This window comes from Acipenser ruthenus, chromosome 35 (assembly GCF_902713425.1).
Source record: "Acipenser ruthenus chromosome 35, fAciRut3.2 maternal haplotype, whole genome shotgun sequence".
In the NCBI taxonomy this organism is placed as follows: domain Eukaryota; kingdom Metazoa; phylum Chordata; class Actinopteri; order Acipenseriformes; family Acipenseridae; genus Acipenser; species Acipenser ruthenus.
Window position 1 is genome coordinate 742170 of NC_081223.1, and position 25331 is coordinate 767500.

Here is a 25331-nt window from a genome sequence, read left to right on the forward strand (position 1 = left end):
CTATTTTTGTTTTGTATTATTTTGAACTAAAAAACAGAGCACATTTTTTTCTTCAGTGTAATTGGAAGAAATAACAATTTATCGGAGTGCCATTTTCTAATGTGATTAAGAAATACAAAAAGCATCGTCCCTGGGTGGGCTTGAACCACCAACCTTTCGGTTAACAGCCGAACGCGCTAACCGATTGCGCCACAGAGACCAACCTGTTAAACCACGAAGGCAAACGGGAGGGATTAGCAAGGCTAGATGCTGCAGAACGTGCTCGAGGGAGCAGTATAAGCTAATGAACCGAAGTCAAATGCCTTTGTTGAAACTATCAGATTTGTACAAAGCAAGCACACGTGGGAAATATAAATACAATATCCTGTCTGCCAACATTCATAATAATGAATACATCTTTATTTCAGAATACGTAGCTATGTAACGGATCTTTTCAAAACACCCATACACAAAAACAAAACAGATATTTATTTCAACTGAAAAACTAACTTGCTTCATGGCTGCTGCTACAGCACTCAAGCACGTAGTGCCTAGCATGAGCGGACATAGCAAACGCCAAGAAAAAAAAAAAAAGATAATAATGTTCGTTTTAATAACACCATTTCAGCCCAGATGGGATTGTCAGGATGGCCGAGTGTTCTAAGGCGCCAGACTGTAATCTGTCACAAGTGTAATTTAATCTTTAGAATTTTGAATTTAATTATATCCTAATGTAACTATCACTGTTATCTTCTCTGTTATTGAATCGTATTTTGTCATACTTGTACTTGCTAGAACCGAAGTCATTGTATTTATCTTGCTCTTAATTGTATTAATACTTGTACTGTGATTCTAGAAATCTGCTTTTGTTTACCAGTGTAAGTCGCCATGGATAAGGGCGTCTGCTAATAAATAAATAAATAAATAAATAATAACAACAACATTCATGGAAGAGTATATTACCTAATAGCATAAGTATTTTAGTCAAATTCTTGAAAATTTGATTTTTAAGGAAGCATGTTTTTAATGTCATGCTTTATTTTTGCATATCTTGGTAGCATAACAGAGACTAATGGGCGAATACCTTCTCCTTCCCACCCAGACAAAAGTCGATGTTCAATCTTGGTAATATCTTGGTAGTTTTGACCAATCATAGCCCGAGTCACTACCAAGAATTAACCAGAAAAGAGCCAATCAGATTTTGCAGAGCTACCAAGAATGAAGCAACCAAGAACTGAACTGAGCAACCAAGAACTCCAGAAAAATTGTACCTTCTTATACTGGATCATGCAAATACACAGGTACAGTGAACTTCTCCATGAGTACGGTGCTATGATTGAGAGGTTGGAGGCTGGCTCTGATCTGTCTATTGAATTGGAGGAAGATATATGGATTTGCTGACACCGAAGGGTTTCAGGATCTAACAGTTCCTACACTGGAGACAGAGAACCTTCCTGCAGCTTTCAGTCCAATTGCTCGTATCAAGCTGCGATGTAGCCTATGAGAATCGCTGGCACAACTCAAGGGGAATTAGCTCAAATGTTAGAGTGCTCCCTTAGCATATGAGAAGTAAAGGGATCGATGCCCACATTCTCCAAATAGTTTTAATGTATCTGCGTATTGTCCCAACGCATTATGGAGATAAAAGTGTGACAATTTTTTGTAACAGTTCAGTTTCAATCAAGGAGGCTGTGTGGTCCAGTGGTTAAAGAAACAGGCTTGTAACCAAAAGGTTCCTGGTTCAAATCCCACCTCAGCCACTGACTCATTGTGTGATTCTGAGCAAGTCACTTAACCTCCTTGTGCTCTGTCTTTCGGGTGAGACGTAATTGTAAGTGACTCTGCAGCTGATGTATTGTTCACACACCCTAGTCTCTGTAAGTCGCCTTGGATAAAGGCGTCTGCTAAATAAACAAATAATAATCAAGTTCCAGTCTCTCTGTCATTAGCTTGCGCTACTCTGTTTGGTCAGGTAAAAAGGGCGTGACCAGAGCGGTATGGGCAATCCCGTTAGGTAGCTTGCATGTCAATCTCTCCTTCTTTTCTATTTATACACCCAGCACTGCTTCCGCCCTTCGTCTGTGTTTGTTTTTTTCTTGTTCGCTCCTTTCACTGCAGGCCATTTCTCTGCTCAGCGCTGGTAAGACAGTATCAGCTATTTTCCTACCAGCTCAGGTGATTCTTTTCATCATTCAGCTTTTGTATTTTTCTGCAGGAGCACCAACGTTAGTCTTTTCTGCTCCATCCAGTCTCCAGCCCAGCTACAGCGACGTTCAAAGCGCAGCGTCATTCTCAGCTTGCTCTGCGTTTTTATCAGAAAGACTGTTCCAACGTCACCGCTGGACTGCAACTCTTTCACACCGGCGCCTCACAGACCATGGTTACCACGGCAACGCCTCATCGAGTGACTACTGGGAGTGGTAAGTTGCCATGGCGACCAGGCAGCTTTAACAGGCAATGTGAGTCTGTGCCTCACGACTGCAATCTTCTTGCTCCTGCTGCTGCGCTTTTGCAACATGAGAGCTTCAACTCGCAGAATTGTGACATCGAAATACTGCAGGCTCCTCTTCTAGACCTACGTTAACTTACTTATATCATCACGAACTGTTCTAAAGCAAATGTTTTATACATAAACAAGGATTTTAATCGCATTAACCAAATACATGCTACCCTACCTCACTGAAGTTAATAGTTTCAATTCCAATCACAACCTCCTAGATGGCAGCATAACACCACAAGCTCTACATAATTTAAGCTGATTTAAATCAACAGCTGATACCAAACTCTTGTCAGCTATCAATACCATTTTAATTTCCATTTTAAATCCGACTAGAATAGTGTTCCTAACACAGATTGCATTTTTGTTGTAAACAGACTACTTGTTAACGTCACTGAAAGATATTTTGTGTCCAAACATGTTATTTAACTTGATTGTTTTAATATTTTAAATAACATATTACTTTCAAAAACATCTCCGTCGACCACTGGATCGTGGTCTCAGGCTGGGATGCGGACCATTGAGAACAGTATAAACGATCTATTACTAGACGCAGCTTACAGGAGAAATGCCCTCGTTTAACATGCTAGGATGATCGACTTCGGCATTCTCCAAATGCTGTTTACATTTTCTAATACGTTATGAGGAAGAAAAATATTTTGTGTCCAAACATGTGTTATTTAATTTGATTGTTTTAATATTCCACATAACACATTACTTTGAAAAACATAATATATATTTTTTTAATACAGTCCTATTTGAGTATTTAAAATATGGTTATATTCAAATGCCAGCAATGGTGTGTTAATTTAACGAAGCGCCTAACGCCGCTCGGAACGTTCGCATTTTTAAATCCTAACGGTCTCTGCTCAGCTGAGTGGAATGTTCACGAGCCGGTTGCCTAGCAGCGTCTCCCCCTCCTTCTCTGCCCCGCCCTCTCGCCCTCTCTCGTTGCTCCAGCTAGGAGTTCAAATTTAGCTTCGTTATATTAGCGCAATTCTTTACTAACTTTTACAAATTAGCTTATTAGAAGCTTCGTGTTTTTAAGATGGTTCAGGTGCAGTCCGGGCAGACTGACTGGAGCATCATTACAGTATACCGCACTGCGCTCGGCTTTGTGTGGCGGCTGATACACAAAATAATGAACAACTATTAAATAAATCACATGTATTGCTTTTTAATGCTAAATATGTATCTGGTATTCTAAGTATTATCTACAATTAATAATTCAGCTCTATTCATATTCAGAATGTAATACAGTATTAAAACTATCAAACTGACTGGAAACATGGAACACATTAATTGCGATCGATTCGATACCAATAGGATTACATAAGAGCTGTTGTGTATAGACAATGTCATAAACGCCGAAATGAACACGGACGGTCTTTATTAAGGGCTGACTCGTTTAGATGTTCGAGACACCTACCAGCCCTATTGCTGCCTTCCACCATGCACGCTACAATATGTATATAGGTGTAACAGATTTTATTCTTCAAATTGTAAATATTTATTACAATTCAAATACTTGTTACTATTGCAATAGATTTTTTGTTTAAAAAAGTTTTTGGCTTAACTTTGAAATATGCAATAAATAAAAGTAAGTTGTTTAATTTGTGTCTTTTTGTATTGTAAAAATAAGAAAGCATTTTACGTGTTTAGATCTTAAACACCTGTAGATTTGTAAACGTGTTCAGGTGTTTAAAAAGTGTTAGAGTGAATAAACATGTTCACGTGTTTATTACTTAAACACCTTAACGCGTTTATATTCTAAACATGTTTATAAAGTAAACGCCTTGACGCGTTTAAAAAGTGTTACAGATAAGTGTTTATGGTTCCAAACTTACACATGGTTTTAGAGTGTAGCTACTGTTGCATGTAAATGAGTTTGATAATCACCTTCCCATATGGTCTAGCGGTTAGGATTCCTGGTTTTCACCCAGGCGGCCCGGGTTCGGCTCCCGGTATGGGAACGTGTCTTTGTTTTTGTCATTTTGTTACAGAACTGTGGTCATGTGTAATGTGTTTTCATTATGATAATAAAGCTACAGTTATAAAATAAAAAAGTATTTAAAAAAACCTACAGTTACTTGAGGTATATATATATATATATATATATATATATATATATATATATATATATATATATAATTTACAGAATGGTACAAATGTATTTGACTCTATTCACATTCCCATCGCAGTTTGTTTTTAGATTATATTAGTCCCTGGTCAAGACAAAGTCTCTCAGGGGTTGGCCTATCATTAGATTGCCGATGTAAGGTCTCTGGTCCCATCGTATAAGCAAGATAGTTTATTCACAAATAAATACATACACTTTTATTGATGTTTCTGTTGGTAAATTAACACATTATCGCATGCGTTCATGTCACGCTGTGCACTCTAACATTGCATCACAAGCAAACAGTACACCAGGACTTCTTGGCGCAACGGTAGCGCGTCTGACTCCAGATCAGAAGGTTGCGTGTTCAAATCAAGTCGAGGTCAAAACCGTCTTTATATCTATTCCACTCTATATCATTTTTTAGCGTGTTTGAATTTGAAATCCGGACATTTATTTATACAATTTAGCCCACACAACATATTGATTATATAGCGACAAACAAATTACTTCCTTGGGGGGGGGGGGGGCAGTTCAGTTTCAATCAAGTTCCAGTCTCTCTGCCATTATCTTGCGCTGCTGTGTTTGGTCAGGTAAAAAGGGCGTGACCAGAGCGGTATGGGCAATCCCGTTAGGTAGCTTGCATGTCAATCTCTCCTTCTTTTCTATTTATATACCCAGCACTGCTTCCGTCCTTCGTCTGTGTTTGTTTTTTGTTGTTCGCTCCTTTTACTGCAGGTCATTTCTCTGCTCAGCGCTGGTAGACAGTATCAGCTATTTTCCTACCTGCTCAGGTGATTCTTTTCATCATTCAGCTTTTGTATTTTTCTGCAGGAGCTCCAACGTTAGTCTTTTCTGCTCCATCCAGTCTCCAGCGCAGCTACAGCGCCGTTCAAAGCGCAGCGTCATTCTCAGCTTGCTCTGCGTTTTCATCAGAAAGACTGTTCCGACGTCACCGCTGCACTGCAACTCTTTCACACCGGCGCCTCACAGACCATGGTTACCACGGCAACGCCTCATCTCGTGAACAGTGGGAACAATAGTATTGTGGTTTACTACATAATATCCCACCCATCGTTGGTGTTCAAACAAAGCAGAGTGTTACATTGGGAAAGGGCCGTACCTGTCAGTAAGTATTTTAAATTCATTTGGGAAGGTTTAAGATTGTGAAGAAGTTTAAATATGCTGCGTATTTGCGCATTGGGAACTTTGCATAATGACGTTTTTATTAATGCTTCTTTCTTACGGACAGTAGTCAGGGTGATGATACAAGACCAGAGCCAATAAACCTGTTATTTGCTTGTCCTTTCACTACCATATTCTATCGTGCTTGCTCAGAATACGCGTGAATCCTGAAAACATCTTGTTAATATTTAAACAAAGCCAGCAGTCACTTTATTGATCACCCTGTGGATTGGAATACAGATGATTGTGTTAAAGATGTTAATAGACTTTCAATGTACACGTTTTAGAGCTAAGCGTTTGTTGAGGCAGTTCAAGCGCTGCATTTTCAGGCAGCCAGTTCCAGTGTTTGCCTTTTGGACTTACTCTGGAAGGAATACAAAAAAAAAAAAAAAAAACATTTGTTGAGAACCGCATTTGGGAGAAAACTTAACAGTTTCGAAACACATTTGTACAGGCATCGGATTCTATTATGGTGTTGCCGAGCTGTTGAACGTTTCTCATTACAGGTTTACTGGATTGCCAAAAAGAATGCTATCTCGAAACATCAGTCTTGTCAAGCCGAAATAGCTCAGTTGGGAGAGCGTTAGACTGAAGATCTAAAGGTCCCTGGTTCGATCCCGGGTTTTGGCAAACAGCAAGGCGATATTTGTTTTGTATTATTTTGAACTAAAAAAAGAGAGCACATATATTCTTCAGCGTAATTGGATGAAATAACAGCGTATCAGAGTGCCATTATCTAATGTGATTAAAAAATGCAAAAAGCATCGTCCCTGGGTGGGCTTGAACCACCAACCTTTCGGTTAACAGCCGAACGCGCTAACCGATTGCGCCACAGAGACCAACCTATTAAGCCGCCAAAGCATACGGCAGTGATTAGCAAGGCGAGATGCTGCAGAACGTGATCAAGGGAGCAGAACTCAGCAGAACCTGAGATCACATCTAAGATGAAAGCAAGACGGGGCAGGAAAGTCTATGTAATCAATTATGGCAGCACAGCATGTGTCTTTTTTGTTAGATAACACCCTGGGAGACAACAGAGCAGTGTGTGTAAATAGCTACAATGGAAACCATATACTTACGACTTAATTTTGATACAGAACTGTGGTCATGTGTAATCTGTTTTCATTATGATAATAAAGCTACAGTTCAGTGGATTATATTTGGAATCTTTGGTTCTGTCATTCACTATTTTCTCAAATAAGATGGCAAATTAATAGCTCAGTTGGTTACAGTGAAAGAAACGAGCACCAGTCAGCCCGGCTAGCTCAGTCGGTAGAGGATGAGACTCTTAATCTCAGGGTCGTGGGTTCGAGCCCCACGTTGGGCGTCCTTTTTAAATACAAATTGAAGATGTTTCTTCGAGACAACGGAGCAATGTCTGATTCTGTTCACATTGTATACAGTATTGCAACAAAATTACTTATTGAATAGAGGCGTGGGTTCAAATCCCACTTCTAACAGTTCAATTTTACTTATTTTTAAAAAGAATAAATTTCTTTATTTTACTATTAAAGATTGTTTTAAGAAAATCAACAGCTGATACCAAACTCTTGTCAGCACTCAATACCATTTTAATTTCCATTTTAAATCCGACTAAAATAGTGTTCCTAACGCAAATTGCATTTTTGTTGTAAACAGACTACTTGTTAACGTCACTGAAAAATATTTTGTGTCCAAACATGTTATTTAACTTGATTGTTTTAATATTCCAAATAACATATTACTTTGAAAAACATAATATATTTTTTTAATACAGTCCTATTTGAGTATTTAAAATATGGTTACATTCAAATGCCAGCAATGGTGTGTTAATTTAACGAAGCGCCTAACGCCGCTCGGAACGTTCGCATTTTTAAATCCTAACGGTCTCTGCTCAGCTGAGTGGAATGTTCACGAGCCGGTTGCCTAGCAGCGTCTCCCCCTCCTTCTCTGCCCCGCCCTCTCGCCCTCTCTCGTTGCTCCAGCTAGGAGTTCAAATTTAGCTTCGTTATATTAGCGCAACTCTTTACTAACTTTTACAAATTAGCTTATTAGGGGCTTCGTGTTTTTAAGATGGTTCAAGTGCAGTCCGGGCAGACTGACTGGAACATCATTACAGAATACCGCACTGCGCTCGGCTTTGTGTGGCGGCTGATACACAAAATAATGAACGACTATTAAATAAATCACATCTATTGCTTTTTAATGCTAAATATGTATCTGGTATTCTAAGTATTATCTACAATTAATAATCCAGCTCTATTCATATTCAGAATGTAATACAGTATTAAAACTATCAAACTGACTGGAAACATGGAACACATTAATTGCGATCGATTCGATACCAATAGGATTACATAAGAGCTGTTGTGTATAGACAATGTCATAAACGCCGAAATGAACACGGACGGTCTTTATTAAGGGCTGACTCGTTTAGATGTTCGAGACACCTACCAGCCCTATTGCTGCCTTCCACCATGCACGCTACAATATGTATATAGGTGTAACAGATTTTATTCTTCAAATTGTAAATATTTATTACAATTCAAATACTTGTTACTATTGCAATAGATTTTTTGTTTAAAAAAGTTTTTGGCTTAACTTTGAAATATGCAATAAATAAAAGTAAGTTGTTTAATTTGTGTCTTTTTGTATTGTAAAAATAAGAAAGCATTTTACGTGTTTAGATCTTAAACACCTGTAGATTTGTAAACGTGTTCAGGTGTTTAAAAAGTGTTAGAGCGAATAAACATGTTCACGTGTTTATTACTTAAACACCTTAACGCGTTTATATTCTAAACATGTTTATAAAGTAAACGCCTTGACGCGTTTAAAAAGTGTTACAGATAAGTGTTTATGAATGTTCCAAACTTACACATGGTTTTAGAGTGTAGCTACTGTTGCATGTAAATGAGTTTGATAATCACCTTCCCATATGGTCTAGCGGTTAGGATTCCTGGTTTTCACCCAGGCGGCCCGGGTTCGGCTCCCGGTATGGGAACGTGTCTTTGTTTTTGTCATTTTGTTACAGAACTGTGGTCATGTGTAATGTGTTTTCATTATGATAATAAAGCTACAGTTATAAAATAAAAAAGTATTTAAAAAAACCTACAGTTACTTGAGGTATATATATATATATATATATATATATATATATATATATATATATATATATATATATATATATATATATATATATATATATAATTTACAGAATGGTACAAATGTATTTGACTCTATTCACATTCCCATCGCAGTTTGTTTTTAGATTATATTAGTCCCTGGTCAAGACAAAGTCTCTCAGGGGTTGGCCTATCATTAGATTGCCGATGTAAGGTCTCTGGTCCCATCGTATAAGCAAGATAGTTTATTCACAAATAAATACATACACTTTTATTGATCTTTCTGTTGGTAAATTAACACATTATCGCATGCGTTCATGTCACGCTGTGCACTCTAACATTGCATCACAAGCAAACAGTACACCAGGACTTCTTGGCGCAACGGTAGCGCGTCTGACTCCAAATCAGAAGTTTGCGTGTTCAAATCACGTCGAGGTCAAAACCGTCTTTATATCTATTCCACTCTATATCATTTTTTAGCGTGTTTGAATTTGAAATCCGGACATTTATTTATACAATTTAGCCCACACAACATATTGATTATATAGCGACAAACAAATTACTTCCTTGGGGGGGGGGGGGGGGGCAGTTCAGTTTCAATCAAGTTCCAGTCTCTCTGCCATTATCTTGCGCTGCTGTGTTTGGTCAGGTAAAAAGGGCGTGACCAGAGCGGTATGGGCAATCCTGTTAGGTAGCTTGCATGTCAATCTCTCCTTCTTTTCTATTTATATACCCAGCACTGCTTCCGCCCTTCGTCTGTGTTTGTTTCTATTCTTTTCATCATTCAGCTTTTCTATTTTTCTGCAGGAGCTCCAACGTTAGTCTTTTCTGCTCCATCCAGTCTCCAGCGCAGCTACAGCGCCGTTCAAAGCGCAGCGTCATTCTCAGCTTGCTCTGCGTTTTCATCAGAAAGACTGTTCCGACGTCACCGCTGCACTGCAACTCTTTCACACCTGCGCCTCACAGACCATGGTTACCACGGCAACGCCTCATCTCGTGAGCAGTGGGAACAATAGTATTGTGGTTTACTACATAATATCCCACCCATCGTTGGTGTTCAAACAAAGCAGAGTGTTACATTGGGAAAGGGCCGTACCTGTCAGTAAGTATTTTAAATTCATTTGGGAAGGTTTAAGATTGTGAAGAAGTTTAAATATGCTGCGTATTTGCGCATTGGGAACTTTGCATAATGACGTTTTTATTAATGCTTCTTTCTTACGGACAGTAGTCAGGGTGATGATACAAGACCAGAGCCAATAAACCTGTTATTTGCTTGTCCTTTCACTACCATATTCTATCGTGCTTGCTCAGAATACGCGTGAATCCTGAAAACATCTTGTTAATATTTAAACAAAGCCAGCAGTCACTTTATTGATCACCCTGTGGATTGGAATACAGATGATTGTGTTAAAGATGTTAATAGACTTTCAATGTACACGTTTTAGAGCTAAGCGTTTGTTGAGGCAGTTCAAGCGCTGCATTTTCAGGCAGCCAGTTCCAGTGTTTGCCTTTTGGACTTACTCTGGAAGGAATACAAAAAAAAAAAAAAAAAACATTTGTTGAGAACCGCATTTGGGAGAAAACTTAACAGTTTCGAAACACATTTGTACAGGCATCGGATTCTATTATGGTGTTGCCGAGCTGTTGAACGTTTCTCATTACAGGTTTACTGGATTGCCAAAAAGAATGCTATCTCGAAACATCAGTCTTGTCAAGCCGAAATAGCTCAGTTGGGAGAGCGTTAGACTGAAGATCTAAAGGTCCCTGGTTCGATCCCGGGTTTCGGCAAACAGCAAGGCGATATTTGTTTTGTATTATTTTGAACTAAAAAAAGAGAGCACATATATTCTTCAGCGTAATTGGATGAAATAACAGCGTATCAGAGTGCCATTATCTAATGTGATTAAAAAATGCAAAAAGCATCGTCCCTGGGTGGGCTTGAACCACCAACCTTTCGGTTAACAGCCGAACGCGCTAATCAATTGCGCCACAGAGACCAACCTATTAAGCCGCCAAAGCATACGGCAGTGATTAGCAAGGCGAGATGCTGCAGAACGTGATCGAGGGAGCAGAACTCAGCAGAACCTGAGATCACATCTAAGATGAAAGCAAGACGGGGCAGGAAAGTCTATGTAATCAATTATGGCAGCACAGCATGTGTCTTTTTTGTTAGGTAACACCCTGGGAGACAACAGAGCAGTGTGTGTAAATAGCTACAATGGAAACCATATACTTACGACTTAATTTTGATACAGAACTGTGGTCATGTGTAATCTGTTTTCATTATGATAATAAAGCTACAGTTCAGTGGATTATATTTGGAATCTTTGGTTCTGTCATTCACTATTTTCTCAAATAAGATGGCAAATTAATAGCTCAGTTGGTTACAGTGAAAGAAACGAGCACCAGTCAGCCCGGCTAGCTCATGTAAGGTCTCTGGTCCCATCGTATAAGCAAGATAGTTTATTCACAAATAAATACATACACTTTTATTTATGTTTCTGTTGGTAAATTAACACATTATCGCATGCGTTCATGTCACGCTGTGCACTCTAACATGGCATCACAAACAAACAGTACACCAGGACTTCGTGGCGCAACGGTACCGCGTCTGACTCCAGATCAGAAGGTTGCGTGTTCAAATCACGTCGAGGTCAAAACCGTCTTTATATCTATTCCACTCTATATCATTTTTTAGCGTGTTTGAAATTGAAATCCGGACATTTATTTATACAATTTAGCCCACACAACATATTGATTATATAGCGACAAACAAATTACTTCCTGGGGGGGGGGCAGTTCAGTTTCAATCAAGTTCCAGTCTCTCTGCCATTATCTTGCGCTGCTGTGTTTGGTCAGGTAAAAAGGGCGTGACCAGAGCGGTATGGGCAATCCCGTTAGGTAGCTTGCATGTCAATCTCTCCTTCTTTTCTATTTATATACCCAGCACTGCTTCCGTCCTTCGTCTGTGTTTGTTTTTTGTTGTTCGCTCCTTTTACTGCAGGTCATTTCTCTGCTCAGCGCTGGTAGACAGTATCAGCTATTTTCCTACCTGCTCAGGTGATTCTTTTCATCATTCAGCTTTTGTATTTTTCTGCAGGAGCTCCAACGTTAGTCTTTTCTGCTCCATCCAGTCTCCAGCGCAGCTACAGCGCCGTTCAAAGCGCAGCGTCATTCTCAGCTTGCTCTGCGTTTTCATCAGAAAGACTGTTCTGACGTCACCGCTGCACTGCAACTCTTTCACACCGGCGCCTCACAGACCATGGTTACCACGGCAACGCCTCATCTCGTGAACAGTGGGAACAATAGTATTGTGGTTTACTACATAATATCCCACCCATCGTTGGTGTTCAAACAAAGCAGAGTGTTACATTGGGAAAGGACGTACCTGTCAGTAAGTATTTTAAATTCATTTGGGAAGGTTTAAGATTGTGAAGAAGTTTAAATATGCTGCGTATTTGCGCATTGGGAACTTTGCATAATGACGTTTTTATTAATGCCACTTTCTTACGGACAGTAGTCAGGGTGATGATACAAGACCAGAGCCAATAAACCTGTTATTTGCTTGTCCTTTCACTACCATATTCTATCGTGCTTGCTCAGAATACGCGTGAATCCTGAAAACATCTTGTTAATATTTAAACAAAGCCAGCAGTCACTTTATTGATCACCCTGTGGATTGGAATACAGATGATTGTGTTAAAGATGTTAATAGACTTTCAATGTACACGTTTTAGAGCTAAGCGTTTGTTGAGGCAGTTCAAGCGCTGCATTTTCAGGCAGCCAGTTCGTGTTTGCCTTTTGGACTTACTCTGGAAGGAATCCAAAAAAAAAAAAAAAAACATTTGTTGAGAACCGCATTTGGGAGAAAACTTAACAGTTTCGAAACACATTTGTAAAGGCATCGGATTCTATTATGGTGTTGCCGAGCTGTTGAACGTTTCTCATTACAGGTTTACTGGATTGCCAAAAAGAATGCTATCTCGAAACGTCAGTCTTGTCAAGCCGAAATAGCTCAGTTGGGAGAGCGTTAGACTAAAGATCTAAATGTCCCTGGTGCGATCCCGGGTTTCGGCAAACAGCAAGGCGATATTTGTTTTGTATTATTTTGAACTAAAAAAAGAGAGCACATATATTCTTCAGCGTAATTTGATGAAATAACAGCGTATCAGAGTGCCATTATCTAATGTGATTAAAAAATGCAAAAAGCATCGTCCCTGGGTGGGCTTGAACCACCAACCTTTCGGTTAACAGCCGAACGCGCTAACCGATTGCACCACAGAGACCAACCTATTAAGCCGCCAAAGCATACGGCAGTGATTAGCAAGGCGAGATGCTGCAGAACATGATCGAGGGAGCAGAACTCAGCAGAACCTGAGATCACATCTAAGATGAAAGCAAGACGGGGCAGGAAAGTCTATGTAATCAATTATGGCAGCACAGCATGTGTCTTTTTTGTTAGATAACACCCTGGGAGACAACAGAGCAGTGTGTGTAAATAGCTACAATGGAAACCATATACTTACGACTTAATTTTGATACAGAACTGTGGTCATGTGTAATCTGTTTTCATTATGATAATAAAGCTACAGTTCAGTGGATTATATTTGGAATCTTAATCTCAGGGTCGTGGGTTCGAGCCCCACGTTGGGCGTCCTTTTTAAATACAAATTGAAGATGTTTCTTCGAGACAACGGAGCAATGTCTGATTCTGTTCACATTGTATACAGTATTGCAACAAAATTACTTATTGAATAGAGGCGTGGGTTCAAATCCCACTTCTACCAGTTCAATTTTACTTATTTTTAAAAAGAATAAATTTCTTTATTTTACTATTAAAGATTGTTTTAAGAAAATCAACAGCTGATACCAAACTCTTGTCAGCACTCAATACCATTTTAATTTCCATTTTAAATCCGACTAAAATAGTGTTCCTAACGCAAATTGCATTTTTGTTGTAAACAGACTACTTGTTAACGTCACTGAAAAATATTTTGTGTCCAAACATGTTATTTAACTTGATTGTTTTAATATTCCAAATAACATATTACTTTGAAAAACATAATATATTTTTTTAATACAGTCCTATTTGAGTATTTAAAATATGGTTACATTCAAATGCCAGCAATGGTGTGTTAATTTAACGAAGCGCCTAACGCCGCTCGGAACGTTCGCATTTTTAAATCCTAACGGTCTCTGCTCAGCTGAGTGGAATGTTCACGAGCCGGTTGCCTAGCAGCGTCTCCCCCTCCTTCTCTGCCCCGCCCTCTCGTCCTCTCTCGTTGCTCCAGCTAGGAGTTCAAATTTAGCTTCGTTATATTAGCGCAACTCTTTACTAACTTTTACAAATTAGCTTATTAGGGGCTTCGTGTTTTTAACATGGTTCAGGTGCAGTCCGGACAGACTGACTGGAGCATCATTACAGTATACCGCACTGCGCTCGGCTTTGTGTGGCGGCTGATACACAAAATAATGAACGACTATTAAATAAATCACATCTATTGCTTTTTAATGCTAAATATGTATCTGGTATTCTAAGTATTATCTACAATTAATAATCCAGCTCTATTCATATTCAGAATGTAATACAGTATTAAAACTATCAAACTGACTGGAAACATGGAACACATTAATTGCGATCGATTCGATACCAATAGGATTACATAAGAGCTGTTGTGTATAGACAATGTCGTAAACGCCAAAATGAACACGGACGGTCTTTATTAAGGGCTGACTCGTTTAGATGTTCGAGAGATCTAGGTGTACTGGACAAATCTACTGGATTTTATCCAAATCGTAAGTGTACCGCCTGTGATAATACATTTAAAACTAAGAAAATGCACAAGCCATACAACGAAAAAAAAGAGTACAGTATCTTACAAGTGATTGTGCTTCAACTCATGTCATTTATGTGATTTCTTGTCCTAGCCATTTGCAATATGGTGGTAAAACTATTAGACAGTTACAATTGCACATTAATGAGCGAGCATAAAAGTTCAATTAGGAGAAAATATATTCATCGACCACTCGCTAGACATTTTGTAGATGCCAAACATTCCGTTTCAGATCTTAAATTCTGTGGCATACAAACATTTTCAAGATCGCAGTGGTGGTAATGTCACGGGTGACGAATGTGTTGATTATTATTTTTTTCAGTATTATCACTTATGATTTTTGAATTTTAATTGGATTGGTTTTCCTTTTTTTTGCACAGTTTGTTTATTTGAATTATTGTTTTATTTCTGACCATGAGATGCATTTTAAAGTGTATTTGTTCACTTAACCATACGTCATCCACTCTCTGGTCCAGACCTCCTCTTAGGGCTCCTGTCCAGACGCCTGTTTGTGCAGCCCTCTCCATAGGGTGCTGCGCTTCAGCTGAAGGCCTCAGGAGAGATCCTGATATCCTGACATAAACCACGAACGCAAAGGTTCTTGTCAGTACTTCTTTTCAAATGTCTTCAATCACCAAGTTCCGCAGTCCTCCCAGAGTGAGTCCACGAAAAAAAAATAACAAAACGAAACTGACACTGTCCGTGCCCAAAAAAAAACCCAGCCGCTCACTGTCTAATCTCGTACTCTTTATTTTCGTTTACTTCCCTCGGCTTCTCTCTCTTTCCTATTCCGGTATCTCCTAGTTCCATGCTCCCAGTCTTTTAGTTCCTCACCCTTTTTATTCCTCAAAGCCCTTCTAATTCCAGGTGTGTACAGGTACCTGCAATTGTTTGGGGCGGGACCTGAGGTCCGTGTGGACAGTGCTTGTGATAAACAAAACAAAAAATACTTTAATTACGAACTCCGTTTCACCCGTGCACCAAACAAAATAGACAAATAATAATCAACACAGCAAAAAACACAGTGCAAAGCAAACAGAAAATTATGAAAAAGAAAAAAAAAACGATCTAAATAAAATATTCACACAATATTAATTAATACGTGCAGAAAATAAATAAATAAACACAGGCATAGGGTCACTTGTGTCAAATACATACACATGTATTTATGTTTCTTTTGGAGGCAAATTAACCAAATACATTATTGCATTCTTCCACGTCATTAGATGAGAAAAGCCCCTTTGTGCCAGTGCGCATTCAGAGATGCGCTGAGAGAATCCGTCTTCTGTGTCACTCAGTACTGCCAACTTTCCCCCGTTGGTGATATATTGGTCAGCATAGCTGCTTTCCAAGTAATTGACCAGAGACGATTCCCAGCCAATACAACTGTGTTTATGCCCACGTTTCAAATAATGAAATTTATAAAAGCAAATCGCATTGTTTTATGTTTTCTTTACTTTTAAAGCTGAGAATCAAACACACTTCCGACAACTTCATAGCCCTGCTGGCTACGAACAAGTATTGAGTCGGCTGTTTCCCATGACCCTGGTGATACTGAGTGTTTTCCGAGTATCAGCGTCGGCACCGCCATGTGTTTGGCATGCTTGCTGTACACTCTAGCATTGCATAACAAGCTGGTATGACACCTGGACTTCGTGGCGCAACGGTAGCGCGTCTGACTCCAGATCAGAAGGTTGCGTGTTCAAATCACGTCGAGGTCAAAGCCGCCTTTGTTTTTATTACACACTGTTTCATTTTTTAACGTGTTTGAATTTGAATCTTTCCGGACATTTATTTATACAATTTAGCCTATACAGCATATTGATTATATAGCGATCAAACAGATATTTATTGTATTGCGATTCATTTTTATGTTTCATTTGATACAGCACAATAAGCTAAAGTGAATCCGAAATTACTGTTGACCAGTCTCCATTGACACAGTTGGGTAATAAAGTCATATTAACACTTCCTTGCATGAGATAGTGAAAATGTGTGTAACCTGTCAGTCAGTATTTTAAATTCATTTGGGATGGTTTAAGATTGTGAAGAAGTTTAAATATGCTGCGTATTTGCACATTGGGAACTTTGCATAATGACGTTTTTATTAATGCCACTTTCTGACGGACAGTAGTCAGGGTGATGATACAAGACCAGAGCCAAAAAAAACCATTTGTTGAGAACCGCATTTGGGAGAAAACTTAAGAGTTTCGAAACGCATTTGTAAAGGCATCGGATTCTATTATGCTGTTGCCGAGCTGTTGAACGTTTCTCATTAAGGTTTACTGGATTGCCAAAAAGAATGCTATCTCGAAACATCACTCTCGTCAAGCCGAAATAGCTCAGTTGGGAGAGCGTTAGACTAAAGATCTGAAGGTTCCTGGTTCGATCCCGGGTTTCGGCAAACAACAAGACGGTATTTGTTTTGTATTATTTTGAACTAAAAAAAACGAGCACATTTATTCTTCAGCGTAATTGGATGAAATAACAGAGTATCAGAATGCCATTTTCTAATGTGATTAAGAAATGCAAAAAATATCGTCCCTGGGTGGGCTTGAACCACCAACCTTTCGGTTAACAGCCGAACGCGCTAACCGATTGCGCCACAGAGACCAACCTGTTATGCCGCCAAAGCATACGGGAGTGATGAGCAAGGCGAGCTGCTGCAGAACGTGATCGAGATAGCAGAACTCAGCAGAACCTGAGATCTCATCTAAGAAGAAAGCAACACGGGGCAGGAAAGTCTATGTAATCAATAATGGCAGCACAGCATATGTCGTTTTGTTAGATAACACCCTGGGAGTGTGTGTAAATAGCTACAATGGAAACCATATACTTACGTCTTAATTTTGATACAGAACTGTGGTCATGTGTAAGCTGTTTTCATTATGATAATAAAGCTACATTTCAGTGGATTATATTTGGAATCTTTGGTTCTGTCATTCACTATTTTCTCAAATAAGATGACAAATTAATAGCTCAGTTGGTTACAGTGATAGAAACGAAGACCAGTCAGCCCGGCTAGCTCAGTCGGTAGAGCATGAGACTCTTAATCTCAAGGTCGTGGGTTCGAGCCCCACGTTGGGCGTCCTTTTAAAATACAAATTGAAGATGTTTCTTCGAGACAACGGAGCAAAGTCTGATTATGTTCACAGTGTATACAGTATTGCAACAAAATTACTTATTGGTCATTGTCAAATAGCAATTGCTATTGTAAAAAGCATGCATCGTTTATAGCTATAACGATATTGAAATAAATAATCTTACTTTTTTGGGTTGACTTCAATCCGTTTCTTTTTTTTACACTTGTCATAACATCATTCATGGAGCAACAGTTGGTATGTGCATAATAAACCCAATCGGGCCTTGATACGAGAACCCTAGTGTGTGCTGAAATAACTAATGCGGTTTTCTACAATAACAAATGGAGCTTGTCAGAATGGTCTAGTGGTCTACGGCGCCAGACTCAAGGACTCTGTCTTTCTAAAAAATTGTGTGTTCTGGTCTCTGAATGGAGGCGTGGGTTCAAATCCCACTATTGACAGTTCAATTTAACTTATTTTTAAAAATAATAAATTTCAGCACTCAATACCATTTTAATTTCCATTTTAAATCGGACTAAAATAGTGTTCCTAACACAGATTGCATTTTTTTTTATAACAGACTACTTGTTAACCTCACTGAAAAATATTTTGTGTCCAAACATGTTATTTAACTTGATTGTTTTAAAATTCCAAATAACATATTACTTTGAAAAAACATCGTTTTTAATGCAGCCCTATTGGAGTATTTAAAATATGGTTATATTTATATGCCAGCAACGGTGTGTTAATTTAACGAAGCGCCTAACGCCGCTCGGAACGTTCGCATTTTTAAATCCTAACGGTCTCTGCTCAGCTGAGTGGAATGTTCACGAGCCGGTTGCCTAGCAGCGTCTCCCCCTCCTTCTCTGCCCCGCCCTCTCGCCCTCTCTCGTTGCTCCAGTTAGGAGTTCAAATTTACCTTCGTTATATTAGCTCAATTCTTTACTAGCTTACAAATTAGCTTATTAGGTGCTTTTTTGTTTTTAAGATGGTTCAGGTGCATTCCGGGCAGACTGACTGGAGCATCATTACAGTATAAGGCACTGCGCTCAGCTTTGTGTGGCGGCTGATACACAAAATAATGAACGACTATTAAATAAATCACATGTATTGCTTTTTAATGCTAAATATGTATCTGGTATTCTAAGTATTATCAACAATTAATAATTCAGCTCTATTCATATTCAGAATGTAATACAGTATTAAAACTATCAAACTGACTGGAAACATGGAACACATTAATTGCGATCGATTCGATACCAATAGGATTACATAAGAGCTGTTGTGTATAGACAATGTCGTAAACGCCAAAATGAACACGGACGGTCTTTATTAAGGGCTGACTCGTTTAGATGTTCGAGAGATCTAGGTGTACTGGACAAATCTACTGGATTTTTTCCAAATCGTAAGTGTACCGCCTGTGATAATACATTTAAAACTAAGAAAATGCACAAGCCATACAACGAAAAAAAAGAGCACAGTATCTTACAAGTGATTGTGTTTCAACTCATGTCATTTATGTGATTTCTTGTCCTAGCCATTTGCAATATGGTGGTAAAACTATTAGACAGTTACAATTGCACATTAATGAGCGAGCATAAAAGTTCAATTAGGAGAAAATATATTCATCGACCACTCGCTAGACATTTTGTAGATGCCAAACATTCCGTTTCAGATCTTACATTCTGTGGCATACAAACATTTTCAAGATCGCAGTGGTGGTAATGTCACGGGTGACGAATGTGTTGATTATTATTTTTTTCAGTATTATCACTTATGATTTTTGAATTTTAATTGGATTGGTTTTCCTTTTTTTGCACAGTTTGTTTATTTGAATTATTGTTTTATTTCTGACCATGAGATGCATTTTAAAGTGTATTTGTTCACTTAACCATACGTCATCCACTCTCTGGTCCAGACCTCCTCTTAGGGCTCCTGTCCAGACGTCTGTTTGTGCAGCCCTCTCCATAGGGTGCTGCGCTTCAGCTGAAGGCCTCAGGAGAGATCCTGATATCCTGACATAAACCACGAACGCAAAGGTTCTTGTCAGTACCTCTTTTCAAATGTCTTCAATCACCAAGTTCCGCAGTCCTCCCAGAGTGAGTCCACGAAAAAAAAATAACAAAACGAAACTGACACTGTCCGTGCACAAAAAAAAAACCCAGCCGCTCACTGTCTAATCTCGTCCTCTTTATTTTCGTTTACTTCCCTCGGCTTCTCTCTCTTTCCTATTCCGGTATCTCCTAGTTCCATGCTCCCAGTCTCTTAGTTCCTCACCCTTTTTATTCCTCAAAGCCCTTCTAATTCCAGGTGTGTACAGGTACCTGCAATTGTTTGGGGCGGGACCTGAGGTCCGTGTGGACAGTGCTTGTGATAAACAAAACAAAAAATACTTTAATTACGAACTCCGTTTCACCCGTGCACCAAACAAAATAGACAAATAATAATCAACACAGCAAAAAACACAGTGCAAAGCAAACAGAAAATTATGAAAAAGAAAAAAAAAACGATCTAAATAAAATATTCACACAATACTAATTAATACGTGCAGAAAATAAATAAATAAACACAGGCATAGCGTCACTTGTGTCAAATACATACACATGTATTTATGTTTCGTTTGGAGGCAAATTAACCCAATACATTATTGCATTCTGCCACGTCATTAGATGAGAAAAGCCCCTTTGTGCCAGTGCGCATTCAGAGATGCGCTGAGAGAATCCGTCTTCTGTGTCACTCAGTACTGCCAGCTTTCCCCCGTTGGTGATATATTGGTCAGCATAGCTGCTTTCCAAGTAATTGACCAGAGATGATTCCCAGCCAATACAACTGTGTTTATGCCCACGTTTCAAATAATGAAATTTATAAAAGCAAATCGCATTGTTTTATGTTTTCTTTACTTTTAAAGCTGAGAATCAAACACACTTCCGACAACTTCATAGCCCTGCTGGCTACGAACAAGTATTGAGTCGGCTGTTTCCCATGACCCTGGTGATACCGAGTGTTTTCCTAGTATCAGCGTCGGCATTACCATGTGTTTGGCATGCTTGCTGTACACTCTAGCATTGCATAACAAGCTAGCAAGACACCTGGACTTCGTGGCGCAACGGTAGCGCGTCTGACTCCAGATCAGAAGGTTGCGTGTTCAAATCACGTCGAGGTCAAAGCCGCCTTTGTTTTTATTACACACTGTTTCATTTGTTAACGTGTTTGAATTTGAATCTTTCCGGACATTTATTTATACAATTTAGCCTATACAGCATATTGATTATATAGCGATCAAACAGATATTTATTGTATTGCGATTCATTTTTATGTTTCATTTGATACAGCACAATAAGCTAAAGTGAATCCGAAATTACTGTTGACCAGTCTCCATTGACACAGTTGGGTAATAAAGTCATATTAACACTTCCTTGCATGAGATAGTGAAAATGTGTGTAACCTGTCAGTCAGTATTTTAAATTCATTTGGGATGGTTTAAGATTGTGAAGAAGTTTAAATATGCTGCGTATTTGCACATTGGGAACTTTGCATAATGACGTTTTTATTAATGCCACTTTCTGACGGACAGTAGTCAGGGTGATGATACAAGACCAGAGCCAAAAAAAAAACATTTGTTGAGAACCGCATTTGGGAGAAAACTTAAGAGTTTCGAAACGCATTTGTAAAGGCATCGGATTCTATTATGCTGTTGCCGAGCTGTTGAACGTTTCTCATTATAGGATTACTGGATTGTCAAAAAGAATGCTATCTCGAAACATCAGTCTTGTCAAGCCGAAATAGCTCAGTTGGGAGAGCGTTAGACTGAAGAATTAAAGGTCCCTGGTTCGATCCCGGGTTTCGGCAAAGAACAAGACGCTATTTGTTTTGTATTATTTTGAACTAAAAAAACAGAGCACATTTATTCTTCAGCGTAATTGGATGAAATAACAGAGTATCAGAATGCCATTTTCTAATGTGATTAAGAAATGCAAAAAACATCGTCCCTGGGTGGGCTTGAACCACCAACCTTTCGGTTAACAGCCGAACGCGCTAACCGATTGCGCCACAGAGACCAACCTGTTATGCCGCCAAAGCATACGGGAGAGATGAGCAAGGCGAGCTGCTGCAGAACGTGATCGAGGGAGCAGAACTCAGCAGAACCTGAGATCACATCTAAGAAGAAAGCAACACGGGGCAGGAAAGTCTATGTAATCAATTATGGCAGCACAGCATATGTCGTTTTGTTAGATAACACCCTGGGAGACAACAGAGCAGTGTGTGTAAATAGCTACAATGGAAACCATATACTTACGTCTTAATTTTGATACAGAACTGTGGTCATGTGTAATCTGTTTTCATTATGATAATAAAGCTACAGTTCAGTGGATTATATTTGGAATCTTTGGTTCTGTCATTCACTATTTTCTCAAATAAGATGACAAATTAATAGCTCAGTTGGTTACAGTGAAAGAAACGCGCACCAGTCAGCCCGGCTAGCTCAGTCGGTAGAGCATGAGACTCTTAATCTCAGGGTCGTGGGATCGAGCCCCACGTTGGGCGTCCTTTTTAAATACAAATTGAAGATGTTTCTTCGAGACAACGGAGCAAAGTATGATTATGTTCACAGTGTATACAGTATTGCAACAAAATTACTTATTGGTCATTTTCAAATAGCAATTGCTATTGTAAAATGCATGCATCGTTTATAGCTATAACGATATTGAAAGAAATAATCTTACTTTTTTTGGGTTGACTTCAATCCGTTTCTTTTTTTACACTTGTCATAACATCATTCATGGAGCAACAGTTGGTATGTGCGTAATAAACCCAATCGGGCCTTGATACGAGAACCCTAGTGTGTGCTGAAATAAATAATGCGGTTTTCTACAATAACAAACGGAACTTGTCAGAATGGCCAAGTGGTCTACGGCGCCAGACTCAAGAACTCTGTCTTTCCAAAAATATTTGTGTTCTGGTCTCTGAGTGGAGGTGTGGGTTCAAATCCGACTTTTGACAGTTCAATTTTACGTATTTTTAAAAAGAATAGATTTCTTTATTTTACTAGAAAAGATTGTTTTAAGGAAATCAACAGCTGATACGAAACTGTTGTCAGCACTCAATACCATTTTAATTTCCATTTTAAATCAGACTAAAATAGTGTTCCTAACACAAATTGCATTTTTGTTGTAAACAGACTACTTGTTAACGTCACTGAAAAATATTTTGTGTCCAAACATGTTAAACTTGATTGTTTTAAAATTCCAAATAACATATTACTTGAAAAACATCTCCGTCTACCACTGGATCGTGGTCTCAGGCTGGGATGCAGACCATTGAGAACAGTATAAACGATCTATTACTACACGCAGCTTACAGGAGAAATGCCCTCGTTTAACATGCTAGGATGATCGACTTCGGCATTCTCCAACTGCTGTTTACATTTTCTAACACGTTATTAGGAAGAAAAATATTTTGTGTCCAAACATGTGTTATTTAATTTGATTGTTTTAATATTCCACATAACATATTACTTTGAAAAACATATATTTTTTTAATACAGTCCTATTTGAGTATTTAAAATATGGTTATATTCAAATGCCAGCAACGGTGTGTTAATTTAACGAAGCGCCTAACGCCGCTCGGAACGTTCGCATTTTTAAATCCTAACGGTCTCTGCTCAGCTGAGTGGAATGTTCACGAGCCGGTTGCCTAGCAACGTCTCCCCCTCCTTCTCTGCCCCGCCCTCTCGCCCTCTCTCGTTGCTCCAGCTAGGAGTTCAAATTTAGCTTCGTTATATTAGCGCAATTCTTTACTAACTTTTACAAATTAGCTTATTAGAAGCTTCGTGTTTTTAAGATGGTTCAGGTGCAGCCCGGACAGACTGACTGGAGCATCATTACAGTATACCGCACTGCGCTCAGCTTTGTGTGGCGGCTGATACACAAAATAATGAACGACTGTTAAATAAATCACATGTATTGCTTTTTAATGTTAATATGTATCTGGTATTCTAAGTATTATCTGCAATTAATAATTCAGCTATATTCATATTCAGAATGTAATACAGTATTAAGACAGGGTCCAGTATTAGAAATAAATAAACATGCTTTAAGAGAAACAGCAGTGATGTTTATTGACCAATCCCATCCATTCTCTATATGTTTCTACATTGTGGTTGCACAGGGACAAGGGACTCAGTGATGTTTAAAAAAGAAAAAAAAAACTAGAGCCCACAATTAACAAATATAGAAAGGGGGAAGAAATGTATTGCCTGTTTGCAGTACCTTACACCTCTATTAAATGTCATTTGCCATGTGTCTGCCCAGTTCTGAATGCTGTCTAGATCATTTTGAATGACCTTTGCTGCTGCAACAGTGTTTGCCACTCCTCCTATTTGGAACTGCAAACACAAGTCAAAAAGGAAGTTAGAAAGGCCAAGAGAGATAGATATAAATGAACATTGCTTAGGGGGCTAAAACCAATTCCAAAATGTTTGTCCAATATTATAACAGCAAGAGAACATTCAAAGAGGAGGTTAAATGTCTAAGAGATACAAATGGCATAATCATAGACAAAGAAAACAAAAATAGCAAATATATGAAATGATCACTTTTCACAAGTTTTTACAAAGGAGGATACGGACAACATTACCATTATTATTATTATTATTATTATTATTATTATTATTATTATTATTATTATTATTATTTATTAGCAGACACCCTTATCCAGGGCAACTTACAATTGTAAGCAAATACATTTCAAGTATCACAGTACAAGTAATAATACTTATGGTTCAAGCAAGTACAATTGTGATGAAACACAATTCAATAATACAACAGATAACAGTGTCAGTGATAGTTACATCAGGATCTGATTAAATACAAAATACTACAGATTAAACACTTGGCAGATTACAGTACTCTGAAACACAGGACTAAATGCAGTAAAATAGGGGGCAGATAAGAGCAAGTAAAGTGCTTTAAATGAAGGGTGATAGTGTCCCAGGTGAAAAACAGAGGAGTTCTACAGGTGCTGTCTGAAGAGGTGAGTCTTAAGGAGGCGCCGGAATGTGGTCAGGGACTGGGCAGTCCTGACATCTGTAGGAAGGTCATTCCACCACTGCAGGGCGAGGGTGGAGAAGGAGCAGGCTCTGGAGGCAGGGGATCGTAGAGGAGGTAGAGCCAGTCTTCTAGTGCAGGTGGAGCGGAGAGGTCGAGTGGGGGTGTAGGGAGAGATGAGGGTCTGGAGGTAGCTGGGTGCAGTCTGGTCAAGGCATCTGTAGGCTAGTACAAGAGTCTTGAACTGGATGCGAACGGTGATCATGAGCCAATGAAAGTTGGGAAAGTACAGAAGGTCAGATTTAGAGAGGTTGAGATTGAGGTGATGCAGGTGCATCCAGGAGGAGATAACAGACAGACAGGAAGAGATACAGGAGGGGATGGTGGAGTCAGAGGTGGGGAGGAGAGGAAAATCTGAGCATCATCAGCATAGCAATGGTATGAGAAACCATAGGATGCAATGAGGGGACCCAGGGAGCGGGTGTAG

At 38.9% G+C, this 25331-nt stretch overlaps 17 non-coding genes across 17 annotated transcripts; 11 read left to right on the top strand and 6 right to left on the bottom strand.

Moving 5' to 3' along the window:
- Window positions 1-125: 125 nt before the first annotated feature.
- On the bottom strand, window positions 126-199 carry trnan-guu (transfer RNA asparagine (anticodon GUU)). The gene has a single exon. It is a non-coding gene; the product is annotated as a tRNA-Asn (tRNA).
- A 4178-nt stretch (window positions 200-4377) lies between these two features.
- Window positions 4378-4449, top strand: trnae-uuc (transfer RNA glutamic acid (anticodon UUC)). The gene has a single exon. It is a non-coding gene; the product is annotated as a tRNA-Glu (tRNA).
- A 1888-nt stretch (window positions 4450-6337) lies between these two features.
- On the top strand, window positions 6338-6410 carry trnaf-gaa (transfer RNA phenylalanine (anticodon GAA)). Its single transcript has one exon. It is a non-coding gene; the product is annotated as a tRNA-Phe (tRNA).
- A 135-nt stretch (window positions 6411-6545) lies between these two features.
- trnan-guu (transfer RNA asparagine (anticodon GUU)) lies at window positions 6546-6619 on the bottom strand. Its single transcript has one exon. It is a non-coding gene; the product is annotated as a tRNA-Asn (tRNA).
- Window positions 6620-8688: 2069 nt separating this feature from the next.
- trnae-uuc (transfer RNA glutamic acid (anticodon UUC)) lies at window positions 8689-8760 on the top strand. Its single transcript has one exon. It is a non-coding gene; the product is annotated as a tRNA-Glu (tRNA).
- Window positions 8761-10596: 1836 nt separating this feature from the next.
- Window positions 10597-10669, top strand: trnaf-gaa (transfer RNA phenylalanine (anticodon GAA)). Its single transcript has one exon. It is a non-coding gene; the product is annotated as a tRNA-Phe (tRNA).
- Window positions 10670-10804: 135 nt separating this feature from the next.
- Window positions 10805-10878, bottom strand: trnan-guu (transfer RNA asparagine (anticodon GUU)). Its single transcript has one exon. It is a non-coding gene; the product is annotated as a tRNA-Asn (tRNA).
- Window positions 10879-11466: 588 nt separating this feature from the next.
- Window positions 11467-11538, top strand: trnaw-cca (transfer RNA tryptophan (anticodon CCA)). Its single transcript has one exon. It is a non-coding gene; the product is annotated as a tRNA-Trp (tRNA).
- Window positions 11539-12885: 1347 nt separating this feature from the next.
- Window positions 12886-12958, top strand: trnaf-aaa (transfer RNA phenylalanine (anticodon AAA)). Its single transcript has one exon. It is a non-coding gene; the product is annotated as a tRNA-Phe (tRNA).
- A 135-nt stretch (window positions 12959-13093) lies between these two features.
- On the bottom strand, window positions 13094-13167 carry trnan-guu (transfer RNA asparagine (anticodon GUU)). The gene has a single exon. It is a non-coding gene; the product is annotated as a tRNA-Asn (tRNA).
- Window positions 13168-16364: 3197 nt separating this feature from the next.
- On the top strand, window positions 16365-16436 carry trnaw-cca (transfer RNA tryptophan (anticodon CCA)). The gene has a single exon. It is a non-coding gene; the product is annotated as a tRNA-Trp (tRNA).
- A 610-nt stretch (window positions 16437-17046) lies between these two features.
- Window positions 17047-17119, top strand: trnaf-aaa (transfer RNA phenylalanine (anticodon AAA)). The gene has a single exon. It is a non-coding gene; the product is annotated as a tRNA-Phe (tRNA).
- Window positions 17120-17254: 135 nt separating this feature from the next.
- Window positions 17255-17328, bottom strand: trnan-guu (transfer RNA asparagine (anticodon GUU)). The gene has a single exon. It is a non-coding gene; the product is annotated as a tRNA-Asn (tRNA).
- A 402-nt stretch (window positions 17329-17730) lies between these two features.
- Window positions 17731-17803, top strand: trnak-cuu (transfer RNA lysine (anticodon CUU)). Its single transcript has one exon. It is a non-coding gene; the product is annotated as a tRNA-Lys (tRNA).
- Window positions 17804-20890: 3087 nt separating this feature from the next.
- On the top strand, window positions 20891-20962 carry trnaw-cca (transfer RNA tryptophan (anticodon CCA)). The gene has a single exon. It is a non-coding gene; the product is annotated as a tRNA-Trp (tRNA).
- An 820-nt stretch (window positions 20963-21782) lies between these two features.
- On the bottom strand, window positions 21783-21856 carry trnan-guu (transfer RNA asparagine (anticodon GUU)). Its single transcript has one exon. It is a non-coding gene; the product is annotated as a tRNA-Asn (tRNA).
- Window positions 21857-22270: 414 nt separating this feature from the next.
- Window positions 22271-22343, top strand: trnak-cuu (transfer RNA lysine (anticodon CUU)). Its single transcript has one exon. It is a non-coding gene; the product is annotated as a tRNA-Lys (tRNA).
- Window positions 22344-25331: the final 2988 nt, after the last annotated feature.